The sequence below is a fragment of the Cyprinodon tularosa genome, unplaced genomic scaffold (genome assembly GCF_016077235.1).
Source record: "Cyprinodon tularosa strain WSP-4 unplaced genomic scaffold, ASM1607723v1 ctg89, whole genome shotgun sequence".
NCBI classification, from domain to species: Eukaryota; Metazoa; Chordata; class Actinopteri; order Cyprinodontiformes; family Cyprinodontidae; genus Cyprinodon; species Cyprinodon tularosa.
In genome coordinates, this window is record NW_024039662.1 from 318229 (window position 1) to 333454 (window position 15226).

General features: G+C 37.3%; 4 non-coding genes across 4 annotated transcripts; all 4 read left to right on the forward strand.

Moving 5' to 3' along the window:
- Positions 1-3789: 3789 nt before the first annotated feature.
- Positions 3790-3863, forward strand: trnai-aau. The gene has a single exon. It is a non-coding gene; the product is annotated as a tRNA-Ile (tRNA).
- A 974-nt stretch (positions 3864-4837) lies between these two features.
- On the forward strand, positions 4838-4911 carry trnai-aau. The gene has a single exon. It is a non-coding gene; the product is annotated as a tRNA-Ile (tRNA).
- Positions 4912-5885: 974 nt separating this feature from the next.
- Positions 5886-5959, forward strand: trnai-aau. Its single transcript has one exon. It is a non-coding gene; the product is annotated as a tRNA-Ile (tRNA).
- Positions 5960-6933: 974 nt separating this feature from the next.
- On the forward strand, positions 6934-7007 carry trnai-aau. The gene has a single exon. It is a non-coding gene; the product is annotated as a tRNA-Ile (tRNA).
- Positions 7008-15226: the final 8219 nt, after the last annotated feature.

The window sequence follows — 15226 nt, forward strand, 5'->3', positions numbered from 1 at the left end:
CTTTTTCAAAGCTTTTAGTGCATCCTAAAGACATTACCCCCAGACCTAAGGTGAGCTGAGCGCTCTATGTAGTTCAATGCAGTAGGGAATACTCTGATTTTTGAATTGGAGCAACAAAACAACCTCTCCACGGATGCATGGACCAACACAGGAGAGCTGCCTCCTCCGGCCAAGACTCGGCTGTACATCTACACTTTATTGTCAAAGTACATTACGACTCCCGTATTAGAGGCATAGACCAGTATCTTCTTGTCTTGTCCAAATGTCTTCAAACTTGGAAACAAAGTCCAGTGGATTGTTTTGTAACTTCTTTGAAAATCTGTACTTTGCACATTTATTTGTAAATCTTGCTACAGATTCTCATATAGATTTTGGTCCGTATCATGTACGATTTCTCCTCCACCATGTTCGCTTTGATTGCACAAGGAAAGGCTAACCTTGACAAAGGTAAATAAAGACTTAAGTAAAAGTCCAGATTAGGTCTTATCTTGGGTAAAGGTGTTGCGTGATGTCAAGGGCAGGTGATGAAGATAATAACCTTTTTTTCTTTTCCAAACGATAGAGGACACCTTTAATTCCTCTACCTGTTTGTGTGAAAAGAAGGTATCCCTCACTATTTTATCTTTGCATGATCTCTCACGTGGACACATCTCCTCCACATCAGGAGATATTACGATTACACACCACTTCATATGCAATTCCCAACTACAGCTGCAGATGCAAAGTAAAAAAAGAAAGTAGCTTGTGTTTTAAATTTTAATTCACACTACACTGTGCACAATGAAAGTTGTTTTCTCTTACCCCAGCTTTGGTGTCTGCATGTTGCCAGTGACCACAGCTAAACACTTAGTGTAATTGAAGAAGGCAATGTGCAGAAATCAAGACGGATTGGTGCTGCAAACTGGGGCCACCTCCCTGGAGCCTCAGTCTATTAACACTGTCACTCTGCTCATCAGGCCTGCACCTGCCCACTCCCCCTTCTGGCTGACTTTAATCATGCTTTCTAATAAAAGCCAAAATATCACAAAACCAACTGTAACTTACACAGGTCAACAGTTGTTGGTTACATGCTAGGCTTACTCACAGATTGTAAAACGACATGGAAAAATGTAACTTCATCCCCTTCAGTATTCAAATTCATAAACATCCTGACATTAGGACCAAAAGGATGTCTAACACAGAATGATTGGGTTCTGGCTCGCACCCTACCTGTGATAAAAAAAAAAAAGATAGCCCACGTGCACGTTTAGAGTGATTGTCTGCAATAAAGATGAATTGCTCCTCCGTTTTTATGACTTTGCACTGATGTGTTGTCAGAGCCAATACAGCAGAGCTGGTAAACATAGACAGGTGCATTTGTTTACCATTAATGGGAGCTAGTAAAGCTAAAATGCTAATGTCCTCTTGAGAAGGAGATTATATGCACGTTTTGTGGTTGTCAATAGAGATTAGTTATCAGTTAAGGGCACTTACAGCCATTTATACAGTATGCACCTTTAAAACCTAAGGAAAATGTCAATAATTCCCGCTAGGTCTGTTGGGCTTCTTTTTACTTGAGGAAACAACATCATGTTGTGTACTTTTCCTGAAAGCCTACTTACACTTGAACTTTATTGAACTGCGACTAAGAACAGACATATTTTAACAGCTTATCCAAATAAATTTAGCAATTGTTTCTCCCTGTATGGTGCCTATAACTCCATATAATTAAAGTGTATGCACATTTCTTTTATATTGGACAAAGGATCCTTTTAACCAACATGACTTAAAGCTATAGTGGAGGATTTTTGCTAAGTTTTAAAAAGGCCCTGTACTCTCCACTTTAAAAAAAAAGCACAATCCTGTACCCGCTGTTGAGAGGGAACGCCTATTAAATGCATAAGAGAGCATGTAGGAGCCCATTTCTCCTTGTGCCTTGAGACTAAGAGGTGCAAATATCCTGCAAATGTGTAAATGTCTAGCAAATACAAAAAAATGCTGAAAACACAAAAAATAGACCAACAAATGCAAAAATATAACTAGAAAACAGAAAAAAAGCAGCATTTTCTTTTAAAGGTGTTTTGCTCCATTTTCTGTGGTTGAAGTATTGCTCCTTTAGAGAATTTACCTTTACATGTGTGATTATGCCTGATGTATCTGTTTCCTTTTTTAAATTTGACTTTGTAAGCCTTTTGTCTTTGCAGTTTTTTTTCTTTGTATTTGGTTTTTTTATTGGATTTCTTGTGAAGAATTTGCAACACGTTTGCATCCCATGGTTAATATTGATACAGTGCAATTTGAAACCATGGCATCATCTTTTGGACTTAACCAATTGAGTAAAAGGATTTTTCATTTTAATGTAAGGAAACATCTGCATCTGATGAAAGTAATACACACTAATTCAAACGTTATTTTCTCAGTCTATTCTTGCATTCAGCAAATGGAAAGAGTTTAAAAACCTATACTAAAAAAATCTAGTTTTTCAAACAGTTTTTATAAATATCTGGTTTTAACAGTATAAATGCTCCACTGTTTCAAAGAACCATACAGTATTTTATGTAGAAGGATTTAAAGACAGTGAATCTATTTTCAGTCTGTCATTATGGTGTCCATGACCTCATTCAGACGTGATAATAAGTGTGCAGGAGGTAATTTTGGACATCACCACTCTGTTAACAAGATTTAAAAGGATGGAGATTTTTAATGCACTCCGGTATGGGTTTCCGGATTGATAGCGAGGATTTACAGCAGGTACCTTTGGTTCTATCACAATCTGGTACCTTGGCCTGTTTCAGATAATTCAATGCCTTCATAGATGGAACTTTTTATGTTTATTTATATCCAATATTTTGAAACAACAAATTCTCAACAATAAAAGAATAAAGAAAATAGGCATGATGATAATACAGGAACACCAAACATATCGTATATTATAAATATTGGAGTCAGACTTGGATGGCAAAACTTTGTTTAATCGTAATTACAGAGTGATTGTCAGAATAAGAAGGACTAAATACATTCTTATTTCAGTTTCTGTTTTAAACACATTTACCACATTTCATCTACGTTGTTTGTTACTAAAAATTTAGTTCACTAATGAACAAAATCGTCTGTTCAATTCATTTTGGTCTATTTATGTACTGCCAATTTACAACACATGTCATCTCAAGGCAGTTCAAAGATAAAATTCAACCACATCATATAGTAAGATTGATTAGAAGTTTTCTATCAAAGAAAAAAAAAGCTGACTGCATCTACTTATTGACTTGACAGAAATCCCTCACACCAAGCATGCACATGGCAACAGTGGAGAGAAAAAGGTCCCTTTTAGCAAAATAAAGTTAGAATGAAGCATGATGAAAAGTGGTCCCTCCGTCCTCCAGAAGTCTCACCCTATAGCAGCATGACTAAAGAGATAGTTCAGGATAACTTGAGCTATTCAAATGGATTGATTAAAAAATAAATATATATATAAAAGTGGGACGGTTAGCACAGCTGACACCACTGATTAGTGGTGTCTTTGAAAAGGGCAAGGTAGTCCAAAGCTGCACTTCTTTTGAACGATGCCTGTAAACTGATTTCAGTTTAAAAAGCTGGTTTCAAGAGAAAAGTCAACATTGGTTGTAAATCCAGTTCAACTTTGCCTGGACCCAAGGAATTGTATGGTATATGGATCCAAATGATGACCGATATAGCAAAGCAAGTTTTGTATTATATTAAGGATGATTATGAAATTAAAAGAAAGTAGAAGAGATATTGTTAATCTCTTAATTTTGTGCGTTTTTTGGATCAAAAAAACCTGCAAAAGTGGGCCGGTTAGCTCAGCTGGACAGAGCGTGGTGCTAATAACGCCAAGGTCATGGGTTCAAGCCCCATACTGGCCACTTGTTCACAATTTTCTATGAATACACAATAACAATTTACAAGCAAACTCTCTCAATCTCAATGGTAGATGTTTGTCAAGTGAACAGGCCAAGAAAAGCTTCTCCAAGTAGATGTTTATGTACACTTGAGCAATGTCAAACATCACTGAAAATCAATAATTGCCAATGCTTTTGAAGAGAGAGCAATCCATAGCCATTTTACACTGTCCACAAAACCGAACCATTTGTTTCTTTATATCTGGAATAGCTGCATTGAAAAACAGATTAGGTTTTACACAGGAAAGAGCTGATCTTAAGACAAAGCACCCTGTAAGAGGACAAGAAAAGATTTCGAAAGATTACAACTGCAGAGATCTCCAACAGTGAGAAGATGAAGAAGTACTTCTCGGCCAATGAAGCCAACTGTACTGCCTCGAAATAACCCCACACTGTGACGAAACCCAATCTGGCAAATTTTCTCAACAATGTCCTCCTCAGAAGTGGTTTCAAGTTGGTCACATCTAACTCTGTAACCAACACAACAGATCTGCTTACATTTCCAGCCAAAATCTCTGCAATGCCCTCCCCTCCCAATCTATCAGATATGTTGATTGTGCTGCTATAGTGGAATGGTCAGTGATGACAGTTTGCCATTACATGAAGCCATTACAAAAGGTGTGAAAACACTAATGATTAGTGGTGTCTTTGAAAAGGGCAAGGTAGTCCAAAGCTGCACTTCTTTTGAACGATGCCTGTAAACTGATTTCAGTTTAAAAAGCTGGTTTCAAGAGAAAAGTCAACATTGGTTGTAAATCCAGTTCAACTTTGCCTGGACCCAAGGAATTGTATGGTATATGGATCCAAATGATGACCGATATAGCAAAGCAAGTTTTGTATTATATTAAGGATGATTATGAAATTAAAAGAAAGTAGAAGAGATATTGTTAATCTCTTAATTTTTTCCGTTTTTTGGATCAAAAAAACCTGCAAAAGTGGGCCGGTTAGCTCAGCTGGACAGAGCGTGGTGCTAATAACGCCAAGGTCATGGGTTCAAGCCCCATACTGGCCACTTGTTCACAATTTTCTATGAATACACAATAACAATTTACAAGCAAACTCTCTCAATCTCAATGGTAGATGTTTGTCAAGTGAACAGGCCAAGAAAAGCTTCTCCAAGTAGATGTTTATGTACACTTGAGCAATGTCAAACATCACTGAAAATCAATAATTGCTAATGCTTTTGAAGAGAGACCAATCCATAGCCATTTTACACTGTCCACAAAACCGAACCATTTGTTTCTTTATATCTGGAATAGCTGCATTGAAAAACAGATTAGGTTTTACACAGGAAAGAGCTGATCTTAAGACAAAGCACCCTGTAAGAGGACAAGAAAAGATTTCGAAAGATTACAACTGCAGAGATCTCCAACAGTGAGAAGATGAAGAAGTACTTCTCGGCCAATGAAGCCAACTGTACTGCCTCGAAATAACCCCACACTGTGACGAAACCCAATCTGGCAAATTTTCTCAACAATGTCCTCCTCAGAAGTGGTTTCAAGTTGGTCACATCTAACTCTGTAACCAACACAACAGATCTGCTTACATTTCCAGCCAAAATCTCTGCAATGCCCTCCCCTCCCAATCTATCAGATATGTTGATTGTGCTGCTATAGTGGAATGGTCAGTGATGACAGTTTGCCATTCCATGAAGCCATTACAAAAGGTGTGAAAACACTAATGATTAGTGGTGTCTTTGAAAAGGGCAAGGTAGTCCAAAGCTGCACTTCTTTTGAACGATGCCTGTAAACTGATTTCAGTTTAAAAAGCTGGTTTCAAGAGAAAAGTCAACATTGGTTGTAAATCCAGTTCAACTTTGCCTGGACCCAAGGAATTGTATGGTATATGGATCCAAATGATGACCGATATAGCAAAGCAAGTTTTGTATTATATTAAGGATGATTATGAAATTAGAAGAAAGTAGAAGAGATATTGTTAATCTCACAATTTTGTGCGTTTTGTGGATCAAAAAAACCTGCAAAAGTGGGCCGGTTAGCTCAGCTGGACAGAGCGTGGTGCTAATAACGCCAAGGTCATGGGTTCAAGCCCCATACTGGCCACTTGTTCACAATTTTCTATGAATACACAATAACAATTTACAAGCAAACTCTCTCAATCTCAATGGTAGATGTTTGTCAAGTGAACAGGCCAAGAAAAGCTTCTCCAAGTAGATGTTTATGTACACTTGAGCAATGTCAAACATCACTGAAAATCAATAATTGCCAATGCTTTTGAAGAGAGAGCAATCCATAGCCATTTTACACTGTCCACAAAACCGAACCATTTGTTTCTTTATATCTGGAATAGCTGCATTGAAAAACAGATTAGGTTTGACACAGGAAAGAGCTGATCTTAAGACAAAGCACCCTGTAAGAGGACAAGAAAAGATTTCGAAAGATTACAACTGCAGAGATCTCCAACAGTGAGAAGATGAAGAAGTACTTCTCGGCCAATGAAGCCAACTGTACTGCCTCGAAATAACCCCACACTGTGACGAAACCCAATCTGGCAAATTTTCTCAACAATGTCCTCCTCAGAAGTGGTTTCAAGTTGGTCACATCTAACTCTGTAACCAACACAACAGATCTGCTTCCATTTCCAGCCAAAATCTCTGCAATGCCCTCCCCTCCCAATCTATCAGATATGTTGATTGTGCTGCTATAGTGGAATGGTCAGTGATGACAGTTTGCCATTACATGAAGCCATTACAAAAGGTGTGAAAACACTAATGATTAGTGGTGTCTTTGAAAAGGGCAAGGTAGTCCAAAGCTGCACTTCTTTTGAACGATGCCTGTAAACTGATTTCAGTTTAAAAAGCTGGTTTCAAGAGAAAAGTCAACATTGGTTGTAAATCCAGTTCAACTTTGCCTGGACCCAAGGAATTGTATGGTATATGGATCCAAATGATGACCGATATAGCAAAGCAAGTTTTGTATTATATTAAGGATGATTATGAAATTAAAAGAAAGTAGAAGAGATATTGTTAATCTCTTAATTTTTTCCGTTTTTTGGATCAAAAAAACCTGCAAAAGTGGGCCGGTTAGCTCAGCTGGACAGAGCGTGGTGCTAATAACGCCAAGGTCATGGGTTCAAGCCCCATACTGGCCACTTGTTCACAATTTTCTATGAATACACAATAACAATTTACAAGCAAACTCTCTCAATCTCAATGGTAGATGTTTGTCAAGTGAACAGGCCAAGAAAAGCTTCTCCAAGTAGATGTTTATGTACACTTGAGCAATGTCAAACATCACTGAAAATCAATAATTGCTAATGCTTTTGAAGAGAGAGCAATCCATAGCCATTTTACACTGTCCACAAAACCGAACCATTTGTTTCTTTATATCTGGAATAGCTGCATTGAAAAACAGATTAGGTTTTACACAGGAAAGAGCTGATCTTAAGACAAAGCACCCTGTAAGAGGACAAGAAAAGATTTCGAAAGATTACAACTGCAGAGATCTCCAACAGTGAGAAGATGAAGAAGTACTTCTCGGCCAATGAAGCCAACTGTACTGCCTCGAAATAACCCCACACTGTGACGAAACCCAATCTGGCAAATTTTCTCAACAATGTCCTCCTCAGAAGTGGTTTCAAGTTGGTCACATCTAACTCTGTAACCAACACAACAGATCTGCTTCCATTTCCAGCCAAAATCTCTGCAATGCCCTCCCCTCCCAATCTATCAGATATGTTGATTGTGCTGCTATAGTGGAATGGTCAGTGATGACAGTTTGCCATTACATGAAGCCATTACAAAAGGTGTGAAAACACTAATGATTAGTGGTGTCTTTGAAAAGGGCAAGGTAGTCCAAAGCTGCACTTCTTTTGAACGATGCCTGTAAACTGATTTCAGTTTAAAAAGCTGGTTTCAAGAGAAAAGTCAACATTGGTTGTAAATCCAGTTCAACTTTGCCTGGACCCAAGGAATTGTATGGTATATGGATCCAAATGATGACCGATATAGCAAAGCAAGTTTTGTATTATATTAAGGATGATTATGAAATTAGAAGAAAGTAGAAGAGATATTGTTAATCTCATAATTTTGTGCGTTTTTCGGGACAAAAAAACTTTAAAGAAATAGGTCACAGTGAAAGATAGTTCCTGGAAGAGCGAGTCTAACTAACGCCAGGTCAGGTAAAAGCCCCATACGACCAACTAATTTCACCATTTTCTCATGAATACGAATAAAATTTACAAGCAACTCTAACCAATCATCAATGATTTTGTCCATACCGCCAAAATCTCGTGAATTTTATCATACAATTGCATGTCTACATATTGAAATGGTATAAGTTGCCAATCTAAGCAAAAAGAACAACAATGCATTATGTTCTTCAAAAGGCAAACCATAGCTTCATCTTTGATTGCACTAATTGAAATGTATATTAATACCGTTCAAAGAACATGTTGAATCATATGTGCAAGGAGTAGCCAAGCCTAGACATTTTTAGTAGAAAGAATTTTAAATTTCTTTCGGCAAAAACAAAGCCGTAGCAGTGAATGTGATAAAGAGTACCTTGCTTGCATTCTGAAACATAATAAAGCTCTAACAGTCAACCTTCCAATTTTTGACATACAATTAACCTATCAATATGATTTAGAACACCAGACTTCAATTTCTTTAATGAATGAACAATCAGAAAAATCTGAATTGAGCATGCAGCAATAAACTTCTGACGTCAAAGCAGAGAGAAAAAAAACAAACAAAAAACCTAAAAGGTGAAGCACTGTAAAATAAAATACTCATATGCTAAAGCACAATTCAATGCAAAGTTTTATACTGCTAGTGCAATAGCATTAGATATTAGTGTGAAAAAAAATATTTGCTTAAAGTGCAGACACTTTACTTATTTGGTAGGAATATGTGTTGGCAGAACAACAGAGCGAGAAACAGGAAAGAAGTTTTGAGTCTCACTCCATAAGAGTAAGAGCCCCTGAACAAAACAAAGTCCCCAGAAATAAATTACTGTAGTATTTCAGTCTTCTAAAATCATATAGTTGTATATGTTTAAAATCTACAACTTTTTCAGTACAACCCTTTCACTTTGGTAGGCAGATGTGCCAAATTTAAAAAAAATTTGCTTTAGGCCTTACTGATGGGGGACCTCCACCACCTGTCCCTGCGCACACAAGAAAACAGCCTAAGGAGAAGAAAAACAGATGATGAGAAAAGAGACCTGAAGCTTAACAGTGAATAAAGAAAAAAAAAATATGTAAATCTTTGCAGATTTCACACAATGTGGATAGCTTTGCACTCGAAATTGGCTGTAGTTCTTCTTGACAGGGACATTTTAAACTTAATTATTAGAAATGTATGTGTTAGTTTCTACTTTAGAATCATTTATCTGTGTCTGATACATAAAACAGTGCTCCAGAGGATTGTGCAGCAGTTAGAGGCACGTGTTTAGTGTTGAGCAAATCAATTAGATTGCTGAAAGGTTTCTCATGGGAAGAAAAAAAAAAACACACCACTTATGTCAAATAAATTCTTTATAATCCATATTTTTAGACATTAGTTTACTTAACCTTCATTACTCTGTCCAAAATCAAACCAAAGCAACATTAATGTCCTTGCTGCTAATTTTTGGAACTTTAATATTATACCATTTATTTTGCCTAAGTTTTTTGAAACCTTAAAGGTAATATGTTGAAAAAGAAATCATGCAAAACAAAGCTATTCTTATATCTTGATCAATCAGTTCATCTAGTTAAAATAAAATGTTAGATTTGGTTGTACGATTTAAACCAGGAGCCATTTGTAGTTCCTTCCTCCATCTTTCCAAACTATTGGTAGACTATATGTTTTTAAGTGATTTTAATGAATTAGGAATAAAATAAAATAAACAGCTCAAACAGAGTTCATTCTTAACCTAATAAAAGTGTTTTAATACAATACAAAATAAGCTGGCATAATAGTATACATCATAGGCAGAAGCATATTAGAATAAAAACATAACTTAAACAATACAATTGTCTTTTAAGTTGGGTGCTACTTTTTTTAGATGTTTTTTTAAACCAAAGCACAAAAGCTCCCAAACCTTTTATATATAGTGGAGAACCCATAGTAACAGAAAAGCACAAAAGCCATTTTATGTCCACAGGGTGCTGCCATACAGCTGACAGTTAATATATTTTTCTTATGACACTGCTGGATTCTCATGAGATTTGCAAGATCTTGTCAGTCAGTCAGCATCCTGCTCTGGCAGTTACTGTCCTCATTTCAGTGAGAAGACAGTGAGAAACCTATGGCAGCTTCTAAACAGGGATCAGCATAGATGCTGTCACAGCAAAACAGAATAGAATTCTATTTCTCTTTTAAATTAACATCAAAAGGCGATACTACTACATCTTTAGGGGGATAATATATATTTTTTGCTAGTTCTGACTTGCTGTAAGTTTTTTCCTGATAGACACTGTGCAACTGATAACTTATTTAATCATATGATGATTGTCAAAGTGTCGACTTAATCATATTAATCTTGTAAATTTATTTAAGCAATTAACCCACACTACAAAATACAACTGCAATAAAAAAGAAAAACAAATCCAGGTGTATTTGGGTCAGATGTATTTAGGCTGAAATGTACACATACTACATCTTAATTAGTTCTGGGATGCATGTCTTACCCTACAGTTTGTTGTGGTAAAACATCATTTTATTTAGGTGTCAAGAAGATTGCCATATAATTTTGGTCGCCTATGTCTCAGAAATTGGTAAAGTAAATTTAACTGATTTTTTCTAACTGAAGCTGAGGCCTGTATTTTTTTTAGCTTGTTATTTCATGAAGATGTTTGTAAATGGATTTATCATCGATGTCTAATTTATAGCACTGAATTGTGCCAAACAGTTGCCACAATTCCAACCACCCTGTAAAATTTAGCATCTGTAGTGAGAGTAAGGCCATCCCTCACCATAATGCTGCCTTCACCATGTTTTACAGTTGGTACGGTTTCTAACATCTTAATGGTTATCTGAACTTTAATTTGTGGATGCAATTCTTGTATTAAAAAAGTTTTATTTGTGATTTTTTTTTTTAGCATTTTAACAACAAAATATTTCAAAGCATTAATGGTAAAAAAAATGTTTTAGCATTCATGTCAACAATTATTTTTTATAAATGTCTGTTTACAAGTGTAAGAAAATGGCAGTTTACAGTTCATACAATTATCGATACAACCAACCGTACATTTCCTTCTAGTTGAAGCAAGGATGGGAATTCTAGAAATTTTTCTTGGCTTCCAAAGTGAAAACGTATATCAACACAGTTTGAGAGAGACATTTCACTTTGTAGTGACCCCACTAAAAGCAAAAGTTTACAGTTATTTGTGTGTTGTCAGGGGGAATGAGTTGTCAGTGCCTGAGGTCGACAGCGAGCCAAGTGCCTGAACATGGGCCTCCACTGCTTTGATGGATGTAGGGAAGAATACGGTGAAGTGATGGTGGAGATAAACTCTCCTCTCACATTTCCAACTCACAGCTCCCCCATAATGGAAAATGCTTTCAGAAAAAGTGACGCCAGACCAGGATGTCAGATTTCGGTCTCAGGGGCAAAACAATAAGAAAATACAAACAGACACTCAAACACACAAACAACTGGAAAAGCTATGGACTGAAGCAGGATGAGCTGCCAGAGAAGTAGGTTGTTCATGGTTCAACCCAAATCCTCAGATGCTGCACAAGCAAAAAGAAGGGAGCAGACTGAAAGTGGAGGAAGTTGGGGAAAAAAGGAAGAGAGGAAATCAATATTTCCACAACATGGCTGCTCTCACCACTGTTGATGACAGCAGGCATCATGAAAAGATATGGGAGCAGGGAAGGGGGAAGAAATGAAAGAGATAAGAAGAGAACAGTAAAGTAAATGACATCTGAAGCTATTTCCTCCAGGGCCCTGGCTAGTGTCGAGCCTCGAGGACTCTGCGGAGTTATGGGCAGAGTTAAATTTCTATTAGCTCTGAGGGGAAATTTAAGTCTGCTGTCTCCAGAGGAGGACTCAAGTGCAGACACAAAGTGCCCCCATTGTCATGTGACAGATGAGAACAGTACGACCTTAAAATGAGTCAGGAGGTACACCACTAAATAGTTATGTCAGTGAAAATGGTTTAAAGTACGAAGGAGACATTTAGGATCATGATGTGTTAATTTACAGCAGTGAGCTTCCAGAGCTTTAAAGCAGGCCATTTGTGGACAAAGGGCAACCTGGATATCTTCTGCTGATGGAAAATGAAGTTCCTATGGGTAACTGACACCTGATAGCAGGATTGGTGATGACTGTGTTGGTCGTAACAATGACTGTAATTATTCTCTTGCTTATACAGCTTATGGCTTTACAGCTTGCAGTTTCAAAAATTCCTATTACTTGGCTGTGAATATGGTAAGCTTCTATAGAAACATGTGTCAAACACATTTCTGATCTATTTTTTCAAGGCCCATTTAATAGAAATGGAACACAATTTGAGTCCCACTTAATTCCAACTAGCAATGCCCTGATTTAGCATTATTTGTGGAAATGTGGTGGGGGTATTTTTTTATTTTTTTTTTCTGAATATGAGCATTCAACACATCTGTCAGAGGTTTTTATGTTTTGTAATTGCTTTACTTATACTCTTATTTGTATTCCACACTTTTGTAGCAAATGCAGCAATAGAAGAAAAGTATTTATAAAGAGATGACATCCCCACACCCTGTTGCTTTCCCCAAAGGCATTCCCGAAAAAGATAAAGCATCTCAACTTAAAAAAGAAGCTGTGTATAATGCCTAAAAAAGGGCTATTCTGTAGTCTGTAGAATGCAGTGTGACACATATAAATGAATATGAATAGCCGAGTTAAGAAGCTGCATATGTGTTGTTATTGATTAATGTAAAATATAGTTATTAGCACATTTATATGCAACTCAGCTAAACTGACAGTATTCACTGACGTTTTATAAACCCCGTGTTAGTCTCCACTGTATCTTTTTTTTTTTTTTCAAATAATATACTAAATATCTTGTTTGTGCACCTATGTGTCAGATTATGTGGAGGTTTTACTGGACCCAAATGCAGAAAGGAGGGGGTCAGAGACGAGTTATTGCAGGTTTAATAAAATAAAGGGCAACAGAAACAAAATCCAAGAAAAAAATACTGGAAACTACAGAACTAATAGATGGCTCTGGAGGGGGCTCAGGAAGCTCTGACGCTCCTGAGCATGCTCTGGGCGGCACAGAGCATGCTCAGGGGTCTCATGAAGAGGGAACACAGAGGGGATCTAACTGAGGAGAGAAAATATCCTAAGAGGGTCTGACAGTGGTGTGGGGGAACTAGGAAGGTCTGACTGTGGTGTGGAAGAACTAAGAGGGTCTGACAGTGGTGATGCAGAACTAAGAGTTTCTGACGGTGGTGCGGGAGAATGCTAAAAGTAACTGACTGAGGAGAAACATTATGAGAAGCTGACTGTGGAGAAAGGACACTATAAGAGGCTGACTGTGCAGAAGGGAGGACTGGCCAACTAAAGGGCTTTTGCTCCGGGGCTGGCCCACTAAAGGGTTCTGGCTCAGGAATTTGCCTGCTAAAAAGCACTGGCCCGGTAACTGGTCTACTAAAGGGCTCTAGCTCAGGGATGGCTGGCTGGCAGATAGCTGATGAAGTGGGAAGGAAAGGGAAAACATCTTTACTCTCCCCATAAAAAAAAATCCTATAATAATTTTATAATTTAACTTTATTGATCTCACATTGGAGAAATTTACCTCTGCATTGACCCCTCCCCTTCGGAAGCAGTGGGCTGCCATCATAGGGTGCCCAGGGAGCAGTGCAGGGTTAAGGATCTTGCTCAGAGATCCAGAGTGGCAATCTGTGGGACTGGGGTCTCGAACTCAGAACCTTAGGATTACAAGCTTTACGCCCTAACCACTAGTTTCTCGTCTCAAGGACCTAAGGGGAACTGACCTGGCTTGGTGGTGAACTAAGGCTGGCAGCAGGCTGACCCACCGAAGAGGGAGTTGCAACATCAGACAGACCCGCCGGGGAGGGATTGGCGGCGCTAGACTGACCCATCTGGGAGGAAATCCAAGAACAAAAGACTAGAAACCAAATACCAGCGGAAGACACACACAAGGAGCTAAGCAACGCTAAGGAACCAGCACCGAAGAACTGCGCAGGGAGTGTATATATCGGACACAGATCAAAGACTAGGGTAATCAGCTGACATGGAGCAGGTGTGGATAGAAATGACTAGAAGGGAGCTATGAGAAAGGAGACAGGCACAAGGGGGCAACAAAGAGTAACTCAAGACCACCTAAATATAACATAAAATGGAGAATAAACCAAAGATCAACAAAACAAATTGACTCAGATAACTGAAAACTCAAAAGTCTAAAAGGGGTAACCATAACAGTTTGTAAGGAGCACGTGAGTCTGAATGAGCAGATAATTAATGTATTTTTGCATAATTTAGCTCATTTGCTGAAACTGTTTTTGTTTGTGTTTTGCAGATTCTTTATCAATTCAATCATCATTTTTTCTGTGATTTTTAGCTTAAAAAATGTTGACATAGCTATTCATTAAACAAATGTAAAAGAATTGAACCATTTTAAATTAAAAGTCAGAACCAACTGTTTTATTTCTTTGAGGTGAATAAAGTGGCAAAAGCTAAACAACCTTATCACAAGAGGTAATCTGATAAGCACTTACTATAAAGAACAACAAATAGGCAAGGTAAAATTATTTAAATGAATGAGCAAGCCCTTTTAAGGTGAATTAAACACAACTTCTTCCCCAGTAGTAGGTGAGAGCCATATAAGGTTCATTGATTACTATTCGAAATTGCTGAAAGAAAGAAGAAAACTTCAAAGGGCTAATCCTGAGCAGACACAACAAAAATATTTTCAGGGAAATAAAAAAAATGTCTTTGTGGACACATTTTCTAACAAAAATAAATGTGTTCCTTATATGAATTTCTGTTTTTAGCAAGATGTTTAAACATGTCTTAACCTTAATATAAAATATTAACCTTAACATTAAAAAATTTTGAACAAGAAAATTTGACATTTGTAAAAACAAAAAAAAACACTTTATTTTAGGTGTCACACTTTTGCTGAGCTATTAAAAATATCTATAGACTTGTACCAATCCCCAGTAAAGAAATGTTATGAAAGTTTTACTATGCTGTCCTCGCCATGAGTATGCTGTTTTTCATCAGCTAGACAGCTAGATAACAATGCTCAAATATACAGACGTGTCATCTTTGGTTTCTTGCTTGTTTATTGAAGAATGGCCTCTGATCATTGCACTCTCTTTGACCATCATAAAAGTACAAAAAGGGCGATTTACAAAATAACCAAAAACAAAT